General features: G+C 34.8%; 1 long non-coding RNA gene across 1 annotated transcript; it reads left to right on the top strand.

Moving 5' to 3' along the window:
* Nucleotides 1-20,224: 20,224 nt before the first annotated feature.
* On the top strand, nt 20,225-20,840 carry LOC143630653 (uncharacterized). The gene is made up of 2 exons (XR_013153214.1): nt 20,225-20,683; nt 20,779-20,840. It is a non-coding gene; the product is annotated as an uncharacterized LOC143630653 (long non-coding RNA).
* Nucleotides 20,841-21,077: the final 237 nt, after the last annotated feature.

Below are 21,077 nucleotides of genomic sequence, written 5' to 3'. Positions count from 1 at the left end.
AACTAAATCTAGCAATCCCGACAAGCAAAGATCTATTAATAGCCTATCACTTTACAGCTTTTTAGACTAGCAGCTCACTTTTATTTGTTTAATTGATTTTATTGTTTCTATGATCTTAATCGATATCAATCATAAACTAGTCAAGAACACACAGTAATTGACCTAACAAAACCCTATCCTATGAAACAATCAACAAGGGCACTGTGAAACAATAAATTCAAGTAAACAAAACAAAGCAGTCATACGCATTAACTAAATAAAACTCAACCGTTTACTTAGAACATAATATCCATAACGAAGCGAAAATCCAAATAAAATCAAACCGAACTAAGGTTCATCACGACCTAGGCAGTCTATGGAATTTAGCCTAGCATATTAAAATCTAAATCAAACAAAACAAATAGTAACGAAAACATGATGAAAGTATAAGAAACGGGGAATCGAATATGATAAAACCCGTAAACTCGAACGTGAACGTGTAACTCTTCACCGGATGTTCTCTCGCCTTCAAAATCACCAACAAACGGCTAAAATAGCTCCAAGAACTCTCCAAAATCGGCTGGTGGTTTTCAAGTTATGTCAGGTTTAAGTTAAAGGTGTTTAAATAGCGAAAACAAGGCCCGATAACAAGCAAAAACGAATTAAAAACCCATCAGCATTGCCTAGGCGCCGCGCTAAGGGCTTTTAGCCTTCACCTTTCGCATGGCGCGGATTGCTTCTCCAAGGGGGCCGGTCAGATCGGCCCGGTCTGACCGGTTCTCTGTTATGGTTCTTCCTGACGCGTTCCGGATCTCCGTTTCGGCTCGTTTTAGCTCGTTTTTTGCCCTTTTTAATCACGATCAAATCCCAGAACCTACGACACACAAAAACGTTAGTAGTATACAAATCTTGACTAAAAACGAACAAAAACAATTAAAATATTAAATAAAATAAACAAGGGAAACATATATATTTAGCATTATATCAGGGTCCGATATGATGAGTATTTTCGTTTGTTGTTTGCTGCTTCACAGGTACCGTTCCCACGGTCATTGATCATTACAGTGGAGCGTCCAGTGGATCCGTAGGATGAGGCAGCTGATGACCCGCCAGCACAGTAGCTTTATGGTTACCTTTTTCACTTTATTATGTTTTTATTAGTATCATGGTCTGTATTATATTATATTATATTTTGGGGATTCATGTATGGGTAACTGGTTGGGCGTTATGTTGATATATCTTTTGATTGCTGCTGTGTTTAATTCATGTGTATATTATATTATAACCGAACTTTGTGGGTGTAGTTCACTATAAACCCTCACGAGACCCCACTCGTCCTCCCGGGCTACCGGGGGGTTTACAGGGCTTGTTGCATATGCTAAATGCAATCGTGATTCCTACGAAAGTGAGTTAGGTCTTTTAACGTTTTTAACTAACTTAACAAAATTTCTTATGAAATGACTTAATTTGGCTCGGTAATTTTTTTAATAAAATTAATAAATATTCATTTTCATAACTCTTAAAAGACCTATGTCTTACACTTGTGAGAAGCTTGCTTCTACACGTCTCGAGATTTTGCAGGTTCGATTGACAGTTTGGTAATTGGATGACACGAGAGTATACGAGTGTTTTTGAGAGTTCACGAGCCGACTGGTCCTTCTCCAGTCCCGTTGATATCAGGTGATTTCAGTTTCATAATTGGTATTGTTTTTATTATTTTAAACGTTAAAAGTGTATTTGTATAATTATTTGTTGAACCGCCACATTTGAGCCACGAATGTTAAAATTGCTTAATAGTAAAAAAGTAAATTTCAACCCCGTCCCTCAAATGTTCATTAATCGTTTCATCTATTTTAACTTTGAGGACAATGTTAAGTATTCTTACATTGAGGACAATGTAAACCTCAAGTGTGGGGATGGGGGAAATTTGAAAAATTTTAGCCCGATAGTACCTCGAAGAGTGTTCAGAAGCCAAAGTTGTTAACTGTTAATTATTGCCATTAATGCCAAGTTATAGGTTTCTGGTCATGGTTGGTTTTTCAGCTCATCGATAGTCTTACTCACAAATGCTTTCAAAAAGAGAAGTTGAAAATAGGGTCGTTTAGGCGGGGATAACGAGTCAAGGGGACGAGTATACATATTTCATATCGGCAACCCATTATTCCAGACATATTGTGAGATGCCCCCTATACTTAATACACATATTATATAATAGATATAAAACATGTCTTACACCACTGATTGAGGGAAACCAGTATGTTTTACAGAGTTAGAACTTGCTTGTCACATGCTTATCGAGATCTTAATACCACCAACTGTACGGAGATTAGGACTTTAGAAAACCTTTACATACACTTTTCATCCACTAAATAAATTTCCTTACCCGACAATATCCCCCTAGGAGCCCATTTGGACCTCATTCCTGTTTATTTGTTAAACCAGACATTACACACCATTTCAGCCTTGGCCTTCATTGTATTTTAACCCTGTGTGATGAAATCCAGTCCGTTATCGAGTTGTATATAGTCAGTTGTTGAGCATAGTACACAATGTACGTATGTCTCGGTTGAGTTGTATATGTGTGTTTGTCAGACTTGTATAATCATTTGCTTGAGTGTATTGTCTATCAGTATAAAAAAAATTAAATCAGCAAAAAGCAAAAAAAAAAAAGAAAAGAAAGTCAGTTCTTATTCAGTTATGTAATTAGCAATCTGTTTGTTTTAGTTTAGTTGTCAGTATATTTGTTTAACTGGGTTTCATCCACCTTAGTCACTAAATATGCCTATTCCGCACCCAACCCAAGCCTCAGCAAAACCTTAGTCCGAGTCTTTATGCAATCGGTGGGTAATGGGTGGAGATAAGACTGGCCTGCAAGCTTATTAAGTTGTAACTCATATTTGGTATTTAAGGGCAGAGACATATACTGGCACATCTTTTGCTAGTCCAGATATTAAACCGAGAGGAGTGTTGATAGTGTGAGGGGTATGAACATGTATGCCTTAACCGGAAACAAAGTACACTCGTCTGGGCGGCTCTATTGTTTTTATAATATCATTTAACCTTATTTGTGGGATGTCAATCTAGAAAGTGTCAGTCTGGGAAACTGGGTATGACCTTAAACCTTACTAGTATGAATGGCGATAATCTACATACCTATGATGGAGGTCGATGTTTGCTTTAGAGTTTTGCTTGAGGGCAAGCAAAAGATAAGTGTGGGGATGTGATGGTCGGTTAATTTGTATATGTTTTAGTTCGTTTATTGTTTAGTTTTAACTGTTTATTCTAGAACTATCGATACTTCATACGTGTATTATTAGATTTCAGGTCACAGGAGTTAAAGTACTCAATATGGACCTGCTGTGACACGGAATGAAGACCCGGGATGTCCAACACGCAAAAAGATAAAAAGATTGAAGTTTGCTGTAGCAGAGTCCCATCGCGGTACGCGATGGGTTTGCTGAAGTCCCCATCGCGTACCGCGATAGGTGATAAAATAAACTTTGATTTTGGTCAATCGTGGTACGCGATAGGCCATAGAAGACCCAGTCGCGTACCGCGACGGGAGGTGCAGACGAGATTTTTTAGTTTATATCATCTTTTTCATCATATGAAACCCTAACTCCGTTTTGACGACCAAGAGGCGATTCCAGCAGTCCAAGAAGGCGATTTTCACTATCCTAGCTCGTGCGAAGACCCTACATATGATTCCTATAATCCATATCGAAGATTCAATGATGTCAAGGCTCGGCTAATCTCCTAGGATCGCACCCGGGATGTATAGTTTGTAACCTGTTTACAGTTTTTCTCATGTGATTTAGAACACTTGTGTATTGTTATTGATGATTGATATATGATTATTGATGTTTGGTATTTCTGTGTGTTCGGTCGGTTTAGGTTTACGTTGGTCTGAACGATCTGTTACCAGTTGCTAGATAATTAGTCATATAACTGTTTGCTTAGATTGAATACGATAAAACATACAATTGCCTTTAACTGAGTCACACTGGCAAGGACTGTTTGATAACCAGTGTCGTGTGTAAAGTAATTGTTGATGTCTAAGGTTTTGTCTGATTGATCAGTTTTCAGTTAATCGTTAATAATTAATCTGTTAGGTTGCATGAGATACTGTTGGTTGCTTACTTGAATTCCCGGGTGTGATTTGTTTTGTTAACTACTTACAACTCGTTTATTTGTTCGTTGCTTAGTTCTCTACATTTACTAAAATTGCGTGTGTGATAAGCACTAAAAATCAGTCACTTCATAATTAGAAATTTGATACACGAATACATTGACCACATACTCCTTGTGATACGATACCCTACTTGCTCTAACTATTTAGTTTAGGTTTTTGATTGACCCAAACGACGGTCATCAGCAGGATAAACCAGGATACAATGTGTCAGTCGTCGTTTGAAAAAAGTTAATGGTTTTATAAGTATTTTAGTTGTTATTTTATGGCACGTCCTAAATTTTAACGTAATTGCATTTTATTGTTGGTTGATGAAAACAAATTTCCCACTTATTTTTTTTAGGTTGAATTTATTTTAAAAAATGAACACCAAAGTTGAGCATAAATAAGAACTTTTTAAAACTTTTAAGAAGCTTTTTTTTACATTTTATAAATGTTTATAAACGACAACTGCTTTTATTTATTATATTTTATATTTTTTGGATGGAATAATATTTTTCTGTGTTTCTTTGTATTTTTCAATTAGGTGCTTTTTTATTACAAGTGGTTTATCTTTTTGAATGAAATTAATGTTATGATTTGCTTTTGTGTACTTTTAGTCCGGCTTATGTGTACGTATGCCGACCAATCTCACTTTGATAGGTGGTAAGCTGGTTAAGATGTAAAATAGAAAAATAAGGATTCAATCTTTGTAAAATATTACACTTAGTCGTTAATAAAAAAAGATGTGTATGCATGTATGCGGATTGTGAGTGAATTTCACAAAAGTTATTTCAATTTATAAAGTAGAAATGCATGAAAACTAGAATCAGAAAAAAAACTCGGATTTTAAGAAAATTGGGTCAAATTAAAAACCTTATTAAACTGTTAAAGAAAGTTTTGTTTATAAATAACATTTATTTTTTTTTTAAACATGTAATACATTGTTAGTTTTTTTTTAAGAAGAGTGTTTTTTAATCTCTTTTTTAACAAAAACGTTTTTAACAAAAATGATTTTTGAGATGTGAAATATGATAAGTTTTATATGGTTTTTCAAAAGGAGGGATATGATAATTAGGGAAAGATGTACATTTAGTCTAGCCTCATGCTACATAATCAGAAAAAATGTAATATATGGCATTTAATAAAATATCAACACCATTGTATTTGATGATAAAATACATAAATCAAGGGCTTTGTATTTTCATTATTGGTATGTTTGGCAAAACTAGCTGGTGGTTGTTAGCTGAAAGCTGGTAGCTGTAGCTTTTTAAATATTTTTATGTGTATGGCATAGTAGCAGAAGTTTTTAATAAAACTAACTGAGTGCCCACGTGGTGCGGCGGAATGGACGTACAACCTAACATCAACCGCATAATCAGTGTCGGTACATGATTCACATGATGACTGTGCATACATAACCCGAATGTAGACGTGTAATTCATGGAAAGGCAGTAAGCGTGTAACTGATATCGAAAATCAATAAACAAAGCTGAAATATACAGTAGATAATTTTTTAAACCAACATATATTAATCTGAATTTCATTCTGAACAGGCAATGTTCTAATCTGAAACATGTTCTCACATGACCCTTTTCCACTCAAAAGCGTACCGACACGAATCAAAATTTTTTAACTCTTTTTGTATTGACTCGTTTTAACCCTAATTTGGTCTTACACATGACTCGAGCTCACCTGACTCGACTTGTTACCGATCCTAACCGATAATCACGTAGTATGTTAATTTTTTAAAGTTAAAGAAGTATAACAATATCATACTCAAATTAAAAAAAAAATAAATGCTCGTTTTTATGATGTAATTTGTTTAAAAAATTATTAACGTGTGAAAAAGTTACGGCCCCTAAAAAAGTCGTGGGGTGGTTAGTTTTGAATAAGGGTTAAATGTGTAACTATTATATAAATTAACAAAAGTTATTAGAGTTCAAGTATCAAACTTGTAAATTCAAATGTAAAATATTGTAGCTAGCTTTTTCTCAAACTCTAGTGATAGTAGCTTTCAAATATGGAGCTTTTTTTAACAACCTAAAAATTTGAAGCTACCTTAACAAAACAAAGCTTTTTATTGAATATGAGTTTTTTCTTAAAAGCTTGAGCTTGAGCTTTTTCTCAAATTCTAGTTAGAGAGAGTGCGAAGTTGAAGGGGTGAATGTTGAAAGTTAATCTTAAAACGAGTTTAAAGAAAATTGAAGGGGTTAGGCGCAAATTTAGTTTAATTCATTGGTATTTTAATGTTTAAATCATCTAGTTTGCTTTTATTAGTAAAGACAATGTTAGTATTAGATTATAACTAAGAGAAGTTTTTGAGTCAGGTTGGTATAATTTTTCAAGAATAAATAGACAGTGTAGGATAATTGTACTGTTTAGTTTTCATTCAAAATAATAATAATAAAAGAGCCGTGATCAGGGCCGGCTCAACGTCCTCGGAGGCCTAAAACTAACTAAAATGTTGAGGCCTTTTTTATTTTCTGTTCTTTATGCGTATAGCGCTAGAGAGTATACAAGAATCATAGAATATGGATGATATGCCGTGATAATGGATATGAAACAATCATTCTTAGCTTGTGGTTCATCATTGAGTTACTAATTCTAAAAGAACTCTACTTTCAAACAATCAATAATAACTTAATAATCCAAAAAACGCACGCAGCACGCTTTGATTACCTTCTTTGTTGTTTGTGTGTAGCATCATGCCATTGCACATATACACGTATATATATCCCATCATAAATCAAACTCAAATCCTTTACTCTTATAGCCATCAACCACCATTTGAAATCCAACCCGAACCCTTATTTTCACAAAACCCATCAATCGAGTCGATAATAACCGAAACCGGCATCCGGGTATCGATAGCATGCCCCGAGAAACCCCTGGCAAGCCATAATTGACTCAAATTACACAACGTCGTGGATAAAATCAAGAATGAATTTTGGTTTTGAGCAGTACCCATTTTGTGAACCGACCAATTGAAGAATTGAAGAAATGGAGAAGACGGTTTGGGTGTAAAGCTTGTGGCTTTTGTTGGATGACGGATTGGATGATGTCAGGGTTTAGATTATTGAGAAGATTTGAGGATGAATTGAGGATGTAAGGCCAGTTATATTTCCCTCCATGAATTGCCCTGCATCGTCCCTATCATCTAGTCAATAGACAACTCAGCGGCCACGTCATCAAAAGCAAACGTCTGGTTAAGTTTCCGTTAGCTTTGCATCCACATGCGTAGTTAAGGTTATTTTTTGTCATTTTCATATATGTGACTTATATTTGCCAATCAACATAGTTTGGATTATATGAAGCCTATACTCCAAAATTAAAATAAAACCTTGAATACCTTTTAGTAACTTAATATATAAAGAGCCTAATTTATTATATAAACAAAACTTATACTCTCTTTTTATATAAATTTGATTATATATTTTAGAGTTAAGTGTCATTTTAGTACATGTGGTTTGGCCAACTACGCAACTTTATTACTTTAGTATATATTTTTTATTTTGTACAAATGGCTACATCAGTTTCAAAAAACTTGCATTTCCAGTACTTTTTTTCTACCATCATCTATTTTTTCCGTTAAGTCATAGATAATTTGGTAACTTCGTTATTTTCTTTGTTTTTTTCTTTTCTTTTAAACACTTATATCTTGTAAACCTTAAATCCCCAAATCTTAACATCAAAATTCAAATCCTAAATCTCTAAACCCTTTCTCCATATCATCATAAGGTTTGAATTTTACGATATTTGAGGATTTAGGATTTGGATTTTGATGTTATGATTTGTGGATTTAGGGTTTATAAGATATAAGCGTTTAAAAAAAACAAAGAAAATAACGAAGTTACCAATTTATCCCTAACTTAACGGAGTAAATAGACGGGGTTAGAAAAAACGTATTAAAAATGCAAGTTTTTTGAAACTGAGGTAACCATTTGCGCGCACAAAACAAATAATAGGTACTAAAGTTGCGTAGTTGGTTAAACCACAGGTACTAAAATGACACTTAACTCTACATTTTATTTTTTTATATATGATTAAGCTCTTATAATTAACGTATAAAATTTCATGTCGTGACGGATAAGTTGTTTTATATGGATTTATGTTTCCGGCAATGAGCAAACCAATGTCACATTTAGTTTTGGGAATAAGGACCCACTATTTAGGGTTTAAAGATGCTTCACTTGATGGCATTTCTTGCTCTTATGTTCAACCATGACACGTTTTTTGTTTGCATACATTATTTCTTCTTCTTCTTCTTCTTCTTCTTCTTCTTCTTCTTCTGTATCGTAAATACCACATTGTTGAATGCGCTCAAGCCTGGTTGGGCAAGGATCACGTTATGACATGATTGCTACCTCTAAGGTTACATAGAATGATATTTGGCTAAACTAATTTGCTCTTTCACCAGAAAACTGAAAACCCCGTGTGGGGTGATGTGGGGGTGGGGGCACAAATAGCATGAGGTACCGCAATAATCAAAAACATCAAAATGTTATAACCTCCTATCAATGTTGTGACAATTAACGGTTTGGTGCATGACACGCTACCTTTCATTGAAGGGAATGCTATATATTGTATATTCTATCCAAAACAAAAGTCATTTTGATGTTTCTGGTGAAAGAGCAAATTAGTTTAGCCAAATATCATTCTATGTAACCTTAGAGGTAGCAATCATGTCATAACGTGATGTGGGGGTGGGGGCACAAATAGCATGAGGTACCGCAATAATCAAAAACATCAAAATGTTATAACTTCCTATCAATGTTGTGACAATTAACGGTTTGGTGCATGACACGCTACCTTTCATTGAAGGGAATGCTATATATTGTATATTCTATCCAAAACAAAAGTCATTCGTTTGAGGCCTTGTTGTTTGATTCTAATTCCTCCACGAATCTTTCAGTGTCGTTTAACCTTTTTTGCCTTGTCGTTTCCTTCGGCACTTTAGTGAGTATATGGGTGGAATTGATGTATTTGATTAAGTGTGCTAGCTTTTCAATTTTAATTATTTGCCTAACTTGCGCTTCATCTGTAAGCAATCCTTAATGCATCCTCTGTCTTTATGATACTCGGGGTAACACAATTGGTCTCGGGTTGCATTTGAGGATTATCGTTGTGAATGATAGAACATTATGTTCTATGTGGATTAAATATTGCTTCGCATCATGGTTATTGAGGTATCAAGTAAGATATTCCACCTTGCTAGCTTGATTGGCTCACCCTATAGGGGTGTAAAACTGTCAACCCCCCCCCCCCCCCCCTCTTAAGTGTAGTTGTAAAATTGGTGAATACGTATTGAATGTTTTGCAGGCTTGATGAATATGAGCTGAATGGCTTAGGGGTTTGTGTTACGACCCCATCCATATTTCTTGTTCATGACTTTGCATGTTGTCAAGTGATTCCATTTTTCCTTCTTTAGAGTATTCTTGTTCAAATCCCGATTTTCTATCTAAACAAATACTTTGGTCGCGGTAAACCCTTATGACTTATCCCCATGTAAACGGCAAATAAAGTCATCACTTATGATACCATGAACAAAACTCATGACCATGAAGTACTCGTCAATCCCCTGCCAACAAACCTTCATTGTTGCTAACTCCTTATCTAGATGTTGGGTTTGGAGGATCTTTGTCTTGTCTTTTGTGTATCTTTGTGTGTATGCATGCAATGTATGTTATGTTATGTTGTGTTATGTCTTATATATTTAAGTTTTATATTTTTAGATATATATGTTTTTATACGTAACTGGTAATAACTCAAAACATGTCCTAAAACAAACCTAAACGATTAGGGTTTCCAATCTCACGAACTAGTTCCAAACCGAACTGGTTTAACCTCGTAGATAAGGAACTGACTAGGTCCCAAACCTATATAAACTAGTATTGTCATATATACCCCTTCAGCTATTTACATATAGAACATCTAAACATGTTTATTTCTAAAATGAGTTTACCAATGAAGATTAGCATCTATCTCCCTACATCTAATTACAAAACAAATACCATCAGCCTCGCCACAAGAAGAGAGTTCTCTTAGTGGTCATCCTCTGACATTAGAGTGAGCATCAAAATGATAACATGAAAGTATTATATTGAATTTGGATACGTTTTGGGACAAAAATGAATGTACATGCCTTGCATGTTGTCACTCGTATATACACGAAGTATGGTTACCCATCACCGCCAAGGTGTGGTGGATACCCTTATCGTTCCCTACCCATGGATTGCCACCTAAGCAATTAGTTAGATGAAGTTTTAGTTCGTCTTATCTTAGGCATGCTAGATCTTCTCAAGTTTGCGTCCAATCCGTATCATACATGTTTAACTAGTTATGATATTCATCGGTTTCATACGTACTTGATACAAATGACTTGTGTTAAAATCATCTTAGTTTTACTTGTTTGTTTGAAAATTATGAAAGATCGTCTTGAATTAAGAGTCTAAAATATATAAAATGTTATAGATAAATAACGTCATAAAAATAGTTCATTTATATTTCTTTCTAACTACAGAAACCACTTACGATTCTGTAATTTTATATTCTCACATAACTCTTTTTATGTTGTGTGCATTGAATGGCATAAATGCAATTTATTAGGGGTGCGGGGCGTTGAACTCGCTCCCTTGCATGTTATTTTATGGGTTGTTGCGAGTTAGGTAGATGTTAGGTCGGTGATCTGGGTGAAGCAAGTAGGCTAGATTAGGTTGGAGGGTGAGTATGTGAACCCGAATTAATTATATGGAACTTAGGTGATTGTGAGGGTCGATGGAGAAAAATGGAAATGGGTTGTGGATACATCGACCACTAATTTGAGTTGTTGTGAGTTAAAAAACGTGACAGGTCCTTATTAAGGGTTGTGGGTTGAGGAAGAACAACCCATCCCCACCCACCATAAAGATTTGTTACATGTTAGAAATACATTCCACCTAAGTTTCAACTTACAAAAATGATCACTAAAAAGTAACTAGGTTTTTATGTATGCTAATGTGCATGTAATCGAATCACAAACATGTATGTTATCGTATTTATTATTGCGACGTCCTTGTTTTTTTAACTATGTTTCAATATAAGTTTTATTCTAAACTGAACGAGGCAAATATAATCGAACTTTTGTTATTTGTTTTCAATACACAAAAAAAAACAAAAAAAAAATAAAAGAACATAAATTAAATGTTGTTTTACCTTTGTAAATTTTGATATATAGTGTTTTTTACAGTTCCAAATAGAGTTCGGTTCCAAATTCATAAATTATATATTTTGAATATTCAAACAAGAATTCCGAATATGCTCTTAAATTTTTCTTTGTTCGAATTTCCAAGTGTGATTTAAAAAGTACGGAATTCCATGTAAGCATCATCAGGCGCCAAACACCATTACAGAGGAGAAAGGGGGCGCTAAGGGTGAGATAGTACTTTGTTGGGGCGCGTTTTTTTTAAGAATATGAATCTTGAAAAGTTTGATATGAAATTTGAATGTGGGATCGAGATGAACCATTGTTTTTTTTTTCTTTTTAATATAAAAAATGGAGTTGGAAGATTAGAGTTTTTTTTTTTTTTTTTTTTTTTTTTTTATGTTAGTTTATTTTGTAAAGTTTTAAAAAGTATTTCTACCTGCATTGTAACTTTTTTTTAACAACTTTATTATTTATTAAATTCGGGTTGGTATTTTATTAAACTTAGTGTTAAAAAATAATGATTAGCAAATGATTACAAAGTTAGTTAAAGTCTCTCCATTGTACTTGTTATTTGGGTTGGTTAGTCAACGCCTCTCTGTTTGCGTGGCACTGACATTGTATAACTTTTTAACTAACTCCCTTCACAATACATAGTAATATAGTATAAGTTTGTACATTCTTCTTTATACTTTTATTTAAGTTTGTTTTTAGTTTAAAACAATGGGCTTAATTAGTCTCCAGCCCACTGGCTGTTTTCTTTGCTTGGCCCAGATACAAACTAATGGGATCCAACTGTGATCTAAAAGTCTAGCCTAACTATTTAAGCAAGGCATAAAAAGCCGAATACGTTTTAAACTTTTAAAGTGATTATTTTAATACAATCGAACAACTTAATTAATGTTTTTAGGGTTGTAAACGAATCAAACAAACACAATATTCGATTAAGATAAAATAAATAAATAAATACATAAATGTACAAAAAACTTTCATGAACAACTTATACAAACGAACATGAACGAATATTCATGTACACATTATCAAACGTTTAGAACCATACATATATATAATAAAATAAACTTTGTACTCAATCTCTAACACTATAACTATCTCCCACCTTTATACTCTTTATTCGATTCACCTTTTATACTTCTCGATTGTCACGTTCATATGTGAAATCAAGATTACATCTACGTATATAAAGCATTAAAAACTTACTAATTTAGTAATCTTATCTTATAGAAAACACGCCATCTTTCTAGAAATATTAATTGATGGTGTTTGTTTCTCCAATGAAATGTTTAATATTGAATGGACTGGATACGGTTTGAGCCAACATATGAAGCGTGAGAAGCAACAACTGTCCTAATAACGTGGACACTCACTAATCAATGCAATCAACCGGTTCGACAAAAAGCCTCCGACCCATTGACCCAATCACCTTTTAATTCTCTAAAAAGTACATAATAATAATAATAATAATAATAATAATAATAATAATAATAATAATAATAATAATATATAGGATACCGCCCCACTACATTATATTCGTGAGTTGACCTCTTCCGTCCATTATACATTAAAATACTTTAAAGTATACTCTTAACTCATCCAATTGTAATTTTAGCATGTTTTATCTTTCAAACCTAAAAGATAATGCTATAGCATATAATAAAAAAAATGATTTTATTTAATAATATTTCTAAACACCCGTTTTTATAACCCGAGGAGGGGGGGGGGGTGCTCGAAAAAATTTGATAGTATGTTTATTGACATAGTTAAGTACTCGGTTTTATGGTTTTGAAGTAAGTATTCTAAGGCTAGAGTTGGTTTTGTTGATTGGTTAAAAAAAACCTGGTGTGGATCTTGTAATTTTTTTTTCTAACATCCCCCCCCCCCCCCCAAAAAAAAAAATCAACTTCTTGTTAAGGGTTTCTTGTTTCCGTAAACCTGTTTCGGAAGAAAGTTAAAAGGTTCATGGGGCCTGGTGACTCGATGTCAAAGTTTCTTAAGGGTTATCTAAGATCAAATATCATGTATGCAAACAAAAGTTTCATGAGGAGCGATTGCACCCCGTCCTCAAAGCATAACTACACTCCTGTTTATCGAGCAGAGACTTTCCTGAAAGTTATCAGTTTCAGATGTACTCTCACAAAAGCACAATTAACTGTAAAGTTCTCATGTAATCTACAACAAATACGCCTAAAACACGTTGATGATTTTTATGGTTGGATATTTCTTGTGAACCCATCATCTCTTTTATAGTGTGAGATTTTCATAAGGGATTATAGGTACATTGATTTTATGTTTTCTTAACAATTCAAGATCAAATATTAATATTTTATTAAACTTTTTATAATAAATAAGTAAATCCATGACACGCTCTTTTCATTTGATAAAACTAATGTAGCAAAAGTTAATCTAGAAAATTTATTATCATGACCTTTTACAAAATGTGTCCTTTAGACGGTGATAGAATACTATATTTAGAATATAAAAAACCCCATTTAGTGAATGGAAATATGTGTAATGTTCTATTTTATGTGTATGCATAAGCATTTGGTCCTAAAATTAACAGATATTAATGTGTGTGAGTTGCTACGTTATTTTAATCATCTTTTATACAATATGTAGCACGTGAAATAAAAAATTGAAGATAAGAAACAAATGAAAGTTAAAACATATGAAATGTTTATAAGATACTAACAAACCAACTTATCGAGGTAAAATGAATTGGTAAATGATTCTTAAATTGCGAGATAAATTTGTTAAGCCGTTTGTGTTACATAGTTGCATAAATGTTTGGTTCCATCTTACCTGAGAAACGGTTAACCAGAACCCAAAAGCTAGTACTCGTATCCATGGAACATGAATTATTCCAATTTGGTTCGGTTACTGGTTAATTACTCGACCCGTTTTGGGTTTTATACCCTACTACTATTAGTGTGCGACACAATGATTTATTCTACTATGTATAATTGTGTGAATCGTTAGTATTCCATCACAAACTCTTCGATTGACTTTCCATCTATTTCAAATTTTATGACTATTCAACTTCTAAGTATAATTATTTATTCTAATAATTCTGCGAATTGATTTCAAGTTCGTTCGATTCCATAAGTGTTGTTCATTCGTAAGTTGTATCCATAGTCGTTCTTAGCTATGAACAACTGAAGTTGATAATGTTGCTTTCACTCTTTTAGTTTATTTATTTAATTATATTTATTTTAAGTATTCTATGTCAATTTCTCGAAACCGGGCCCGATAAAACACGAACCCGAATAACCTAAACTCAAAGAATTACCCACGAGGGATTAGGGTCGATTGGGTGTCAGTTCTTTATATATTTAAGTTTCTCAAACCTGATGAATTCAACTTGGGAAACCCGAAACCTGAAAGTTCAGTCCAAAGAACGTCCATAACCTACTATTATACATAAGTCGAGACGATTGGTTGGAGGTTGAATCAATTGAGTGTGGAGTTTGAGTCTAAATTCAAATAATTCACTTCTTTTAATTAACATTTTTCGACTATAGAAACGAGTTTGAATCACTTAAAAGAGGGGTGCAAGGCTTACATAAGGAATGATGTTTTTAATCACCCACTTCTTTTTATAATAATTCTTTTATAGGAAGTAATAATAACGATTACTTCTTTTGTTGCGTTAAGCTGACGATCATTGGATATTTTAAGTTTAAAATTATATATACATTACTGCTATTATTTAAGAAAAAGAAAGTAGACATTAAAAAAATGTGACCAAACAAGCTAAAAGCTTGAGTGTAGGGAGTGACACGTAAACAAGTCGTGTTGCTTATGAGCTATTCTACATTGAATTGATACTGGCTTCAACGCGTTCAAGTCCTAGCTTTATGTGCCAATAATAGTTACACACGCAAGCCTATACAATTGGTTAATTACGAACGATTCCAATGTTTACTGTCCTTAAATATTTTACAAGTTTCACATTCTCCAACTGGAACCAACCCAAAACACTACGTGAACCGGGTTTTGTTCCCGAAACACAAACTTGACACGTGGTTTTTCCCAAAAACACGAAAGGAAAAGCAAGAAAAAACAAGTGATACCCAAGGTAACCGCTCGTACAAATTCAAAATGGATCTTGGATGAATAACTCGCATTGGCTCAGGTTTGGGTCGATGCATATCCAAAGACTGCTAATATGATCATTCTCATAATAAAAAATTCCGGTTCATCATATTGACTCAAAATGATCGTGTTTAACGTTTAAAACGTAAATGATAGGAAAACCCTGCATGCATTTTAGTGAAGCCGTGTGAAGAGGTTAGCTAAATGTACCTCATGTTATCATGTATATTACTACGCACATTTCCTAGTAAGTAAAGTAGAGATAAGATGTGACTAATTTAGTATGTTATGATGATCTACTCACTAAAAGAAATTTGAAATATTAGTTTTCTTTTATAATTAGAACTACTTTTGTGAAATATCAAGAGGGAGACATTTTTAGAATTTCAATTTGCATTGTGGATGCTTTTGCAGTTGTGAGTTGTCAGTGTTTTATATGTATTTCTATTTGACATGGCGTTTTTCCTCATTATTGTAAGATATACTTGTTTTTAAATTCCTTTAAAGTTTTTTTTTTGTTTCTTATTCACCTATAGAGTAGTAAACACAACAAATATCTTTTTATTATACATAATAAGCTCATACCATCATCCTTCTACCTTTCTCTTACTTGACGTTTGTATGTGAAATAAAAATGGACCATTATGAACAGATAAGAAAAAAAAATAGTGTTTTGTTGGTCAATGAAATGATATTTAACGATTATATAAAGAATCTTATTTTCTTTATATACGTCGAGCCGTTCATTCACACCCACTATTTCTTGGTCGTCTTATTTTTTGAAAAAAATTATTCAATTACTATATACAAAAAAAAAACTTTTTATTTATTTTTAAACTTTTAAAAAGTTTAATTTCTAACATCAATTTCCTTGCTAACATTAGTTTTAATTTACTTTTAAAACATAGTTAGTTTATACATCTAAAATCCACCATCATATTTTCTTGGTACCGACAGTAGAGGTGCAAATACCGGTTAAACAAGTTTTTGAATATTTGTTATTAATTGAAACCGGTATTGATCAAACGGTTAAAAGCGGTTATTGCCAATAACCAATTACGGTTCATAATCGGTTTTTGAGTGGAAAACCCCTAGCCTATTTAACGGTTGCAGTTCAGTTAGAACCATGTTGGTTAACCCATTGCAATTAACCTTATTCACCGGTTCCTAGGTGAAAATCTCTAACCGGTCCCTAACCTAATTTTTATATCGTTAACAAACTGATTTGTACATACTATATTGTTATTAACCGGTTTCAGTTCGTTTCATTTAGGTTAAGACTTAAGAGTTGCACCTCCAATGAGAAAAAAACCGGTGTAACTGACGAATAATCGGCCGGTGGGGTGTGAATGTGTGATAATCTTGCTAGAAAGATAAAGGGCTGAGATGACTTCAAAGGTTATGATATATGACTTTCCAAAATTGGCCGTGGATCTCATTCCCAAAGGCAAGTGGTCCTTTGTTACCTTAGCTGCATGCAGCTGCAAAAACGCCCAGTTTCTTGTTTTTATCCAAAATTAACCGAATCTAGAAAATATCTTTTTTTTATTTAACATTAATACAAAACAATGAATATATCTATAACCGGTTAAAGTAATTAAACGAATATTAATATATACTTTGACACAAGAAAAATTATAAAACATAGATTATAATAAGGAATCGTGTGTAGTGTGCTCACTTGCTTAATTAGTAACTACAAATAAGTTAAAAACTTAAAATACTTGCAACATAATTCAATTTTTATTATATACTGGACTATTTAAAGTTCTTAATGTCACGGAAACCGAAATCAGTTTTGTACTAGCCAATTGATGGAAATCAGACCCAAAAAACAAACACGTAACGGACTCTTTTTGTTTATTATAACTCCTAACATATATACTAAAGGGGTGTTTGGGATGTTGGATTTAATGGTTGGTTCGGGTCAAGTCAACGCGGACCGACCCGAATATGACCTGGTATGAGTTACACCGGAGGTAACGAAATATATAAACCCACTTAAATGTTAATTGGGCCCGACACAAAAGATTAGATGGACCGGATGATGGTTAAAGACTTTGTTTGATTAATTGGGCTTAAGCCCAATTGGTTTAATTTGATTAAACCCTAATAATACTACTATATATAGAATATGATATTATTATTAAGACCTTAACACAACAAACCCTAACATCTACCATCATTCCGGCGCCGCTTTCCGGCATCCCGGTTTTTCGGCGACCATTCCGGCAACCCATTTCTCTGGCAATAAACCTTCTCCGGTCACACCTGCTGCTGTCTTTCGCGAGCTGCTGCTGTCCGAGGTTGTTAGCCACCATCCGACACAATTCACAGCTCGTTTTCTGGCGACCTTACTGAGATTCCGGGAATCCCGTTTTTCCGGCGTACTCAAGTTCCGGCCATCTAGGTCCGTCCAGTAGCTGCTGATGCTCAACGACTATTGTTACTGTTGGCTCCGCTGCTGCTCCGTCCAGGACCACCACCGCAGCCACTATATTATTGGACCTACCGCCGCTGGAGCTGCACTGCCGCCGGAACCAGGCCACTGCCGGAACTACACCGCAGCCAGTTCTGCTGCTGTTGTCGTTCTACTGCTACTGCTTGCCGACGCCGCCGTTTGCCGCCATCGTCTGCCACCGCCTGCCGTCGCCGTCTGCCGCCGACGCCCGCCGGAACAGTTGACAGAATCCTATTAATTATTGTGTCACCGTCTAGCTTGTTTCGTTAGCCTTCGGTGTCTTCCCGGTTTCGATAACCGAGGTATAAAACTAAACTAATCTATGGTTGTTTGATTTATTTATTCGTGCTCGTATATTGTTGTAACCGGATCCGGGTTCGGGTTTCTGGTTCGTATTAGTTCGTTTATTTCCGCTGTGTTTTTATAACTCGTTTATATATTTGATTATTAATATTGATTAATAACTATTAAACGAAATCATTAACTAAAACGGGTTGAAAATGTTTGTCCGTTTTCGTTCCGAACCACCGTTGAAACCCAACAGTGGTATCAGAGCCGAGGTTACAACGTACGAGTCGATCCCGGTTCGCTTAAACCGGATCTACATCTTAAACTTTAAATCGTTTAAAGTTTTGATCTAGATTTGTTTTCGGGTAATTTTAGATTTGGACAAAGTTTTGTTTATTTTATTTGACCAAGTCAAAACGACCCGAAATTTTATTTATCTTGAATATGTAAATCCGGCCCCGACCTATGTTTGTTTGGTTGTGTTTGGTGTTTGAGCTTGTTTTAGCCATATGGATGGTTCAAAAGTTGTAAAAGGTTATTATTTATTTTTCGGTTTTCTTTTGGCCATAAAGATGGTTCAGATTTGTAATAGGGCAAGTTATTGTTAGTTTATAAAATTGTAATTAAGAAGACGCGAAGATAACCGAGGACGAGCTTAAGGATTTCTTGGAGTTAGTGGGAGTTCGGGCAAGATGACGGGATGCACGATGAAGTCCATCCTTGTGGTTGTTTTGTGTTGTGAACCCCTTGACCCGATTGGTCTCCCTAATTGGCTCTAGCGAGACCGATCACCTTTTGGCCATAAGGATTTACATATTATTTGCTATTGTGGTTGCTTGGATTGTTTATAATAGGATTAAAATATCACCGACCTAATACCAAATAAATTTGAAAATAAACATTTTATTAACAGATTATGTTTTGCAAATTAAAAGCATTTTGATTTCCAAAACTAATAACTTAATAGATTTTCTATTAACTTAAAATTGGTTAGTCATATCGCGACAAACTTAGTTTTTAATAGGTTATCTAAAACTAAGTGTCCTGAGAGATGAAACGGTTCATCTATTCGTCCCGATAATAAATACAGTAAAATTTGACTTTTACTCTATTTGGTAATTTTAAAATTAATCCCAATTTAAAACCAATAGTTTATGCCAATCCTACTACAAGTCACACTTAAGGCATACTGCGAAATTTCGAGTGTTTGGAGCTACAACACCACACTTGTTTTCTAGCCTATCCCATCAAGGTGAAAGCGCTTCGTTGACACATCCGGCCCTTTCACACATCACGGTACTAGGACAACTATTACTTTACTCTCCTTTTACGTGCTAAAGCTGTCTGGAGACTTAAAGTTGGCAAAGATGAGGCTAAACGTATCTATACAAACAATCGTTGTCTCTATAGGCCTCATAACCGAGAGTTGTGCTCTATTCACAATTGACAATCGTTGTCGGTTTGCCTAACCACTTATTAATGTTGTGTGCTACAGCTGCCTTTAATAACTGGAAGCCAGATTCTCATACTCCTAATTAATTAATGTTATTGGGTCATTAATAATAGGACTACAACGTCGAAAATACTAATTAAATTTACTTTTGCTTAATTAATCAGATGTCATCAAACGAATACTCACCCTACGCCCTTAAGACTATCCTTGAGAAGGATAAACTAAACGGTACCAACTTCATCGAATGGCACCGCAACTTGAGACTTGTTCTGACCATGGCAAAGCGCCCGTATGTTCTCGATGGACCAGTTCCAACCGAGCCTGAAAACAACACAGTCGCTGCACGAAAAGTTCTTGACAAGCATAAGGATGACTCGGCTGAGGTCTCCTGTATTATGCTAGCCACCATGACTTCTGAGCTTGCTAAAGGCTTGGAAGACTTTGGTGCCTATGAGATGCTTGAGCAACTCAAGGGCATGTTCCAGAAACAAGCCCGTCAAGAACGTTTCGACACCATGAAACAACTCATCAGTTTCAAGATGGTAGAGGGGTCTCCCGTCAGTGCACATGTTCTTAAGATGAAGGGGCACATCGATCAGCTTAAGAAACTTGATTATCCCCTTCCCGATGAGATGGCAGCTGATTTCATCCTCAACTCTCTCCCCAAATCATACGACCAGTTCGTAATGAATTTCAACATGAATGGTTGGGTGAAGACAGTGCCGGAGCTTCATAACATGCTCAAGACGGCTGAGATGAACATTCCTTCAAGGACCAATCAAGTTCTGATGATCCGATCTGCTGGTGTCAAGAAGCCTAATCCCAAGAATCGGGGTTATAAGGGTAAAGGCAAGAAGAATGTTACCATTGCTGCCCCTCGTGCCACCAATGCTAACAAAGGGGTTCCAAAGATACCATCGCCGCCCCCTGAGGAGCGCAAGTGCTACCGATGCAACCAAATGGGACACTGGATGCGAAACTGTCCCGAGTACCTTGCTGAGATCAAGATGAAGAGAGCCAATGGTGAAGGCTCTTCTCGAGGTATTTCCATATACGTTATTAAACTTTTCACTGTCTCTAGCAACACATGGGTATTTGATACCAGATGTGGTTTCCACATCGTTAATGTCTTGCAGGAGCCTGAGAAGTGGAGGAAACTGAATAAAGGCAGCATGGAACTCATCGTTGGAGATGAGAAGAGTACCAGTTCTGGCAACTGGAGTATTTCATTTTACTTGTCCATCTAGCCTAGTTTTTCTTTTGAATAATTATTTGTATGCTCCTGGTTGGATCAGTAACATCGTTTCAGTTTCTTTACTGTTTGAACAAGGTTTTAAGTACGTGTTTTAATGGCATAGCTATTTCTGCTTACTTAAATGACATCTTTTATTTCGAGGCTAAACCTTGAATTGATATATATAAGATTAATGTTCAA

Source organism: Bidens hawaiensis, unplaced genomic scaffold (assembly GCF_021521415.1).
Source record: "Bidens hawaiensis isolate Kalapana, Puna unplaced genomic scaffold, B.hawaiensis_p1.1 tig00005780_1, whole genome shotgun sequence".
Lineage (NCBI taxonomy): Eukaryota > Viridiplantae > Streptophyta > Magnoliopsida > Asterales > Asteraceae > Bidens > Bidens hawaiensis.
This window is presented reverse-complemented; position numbering and strand designations above follow the sequence as displayed.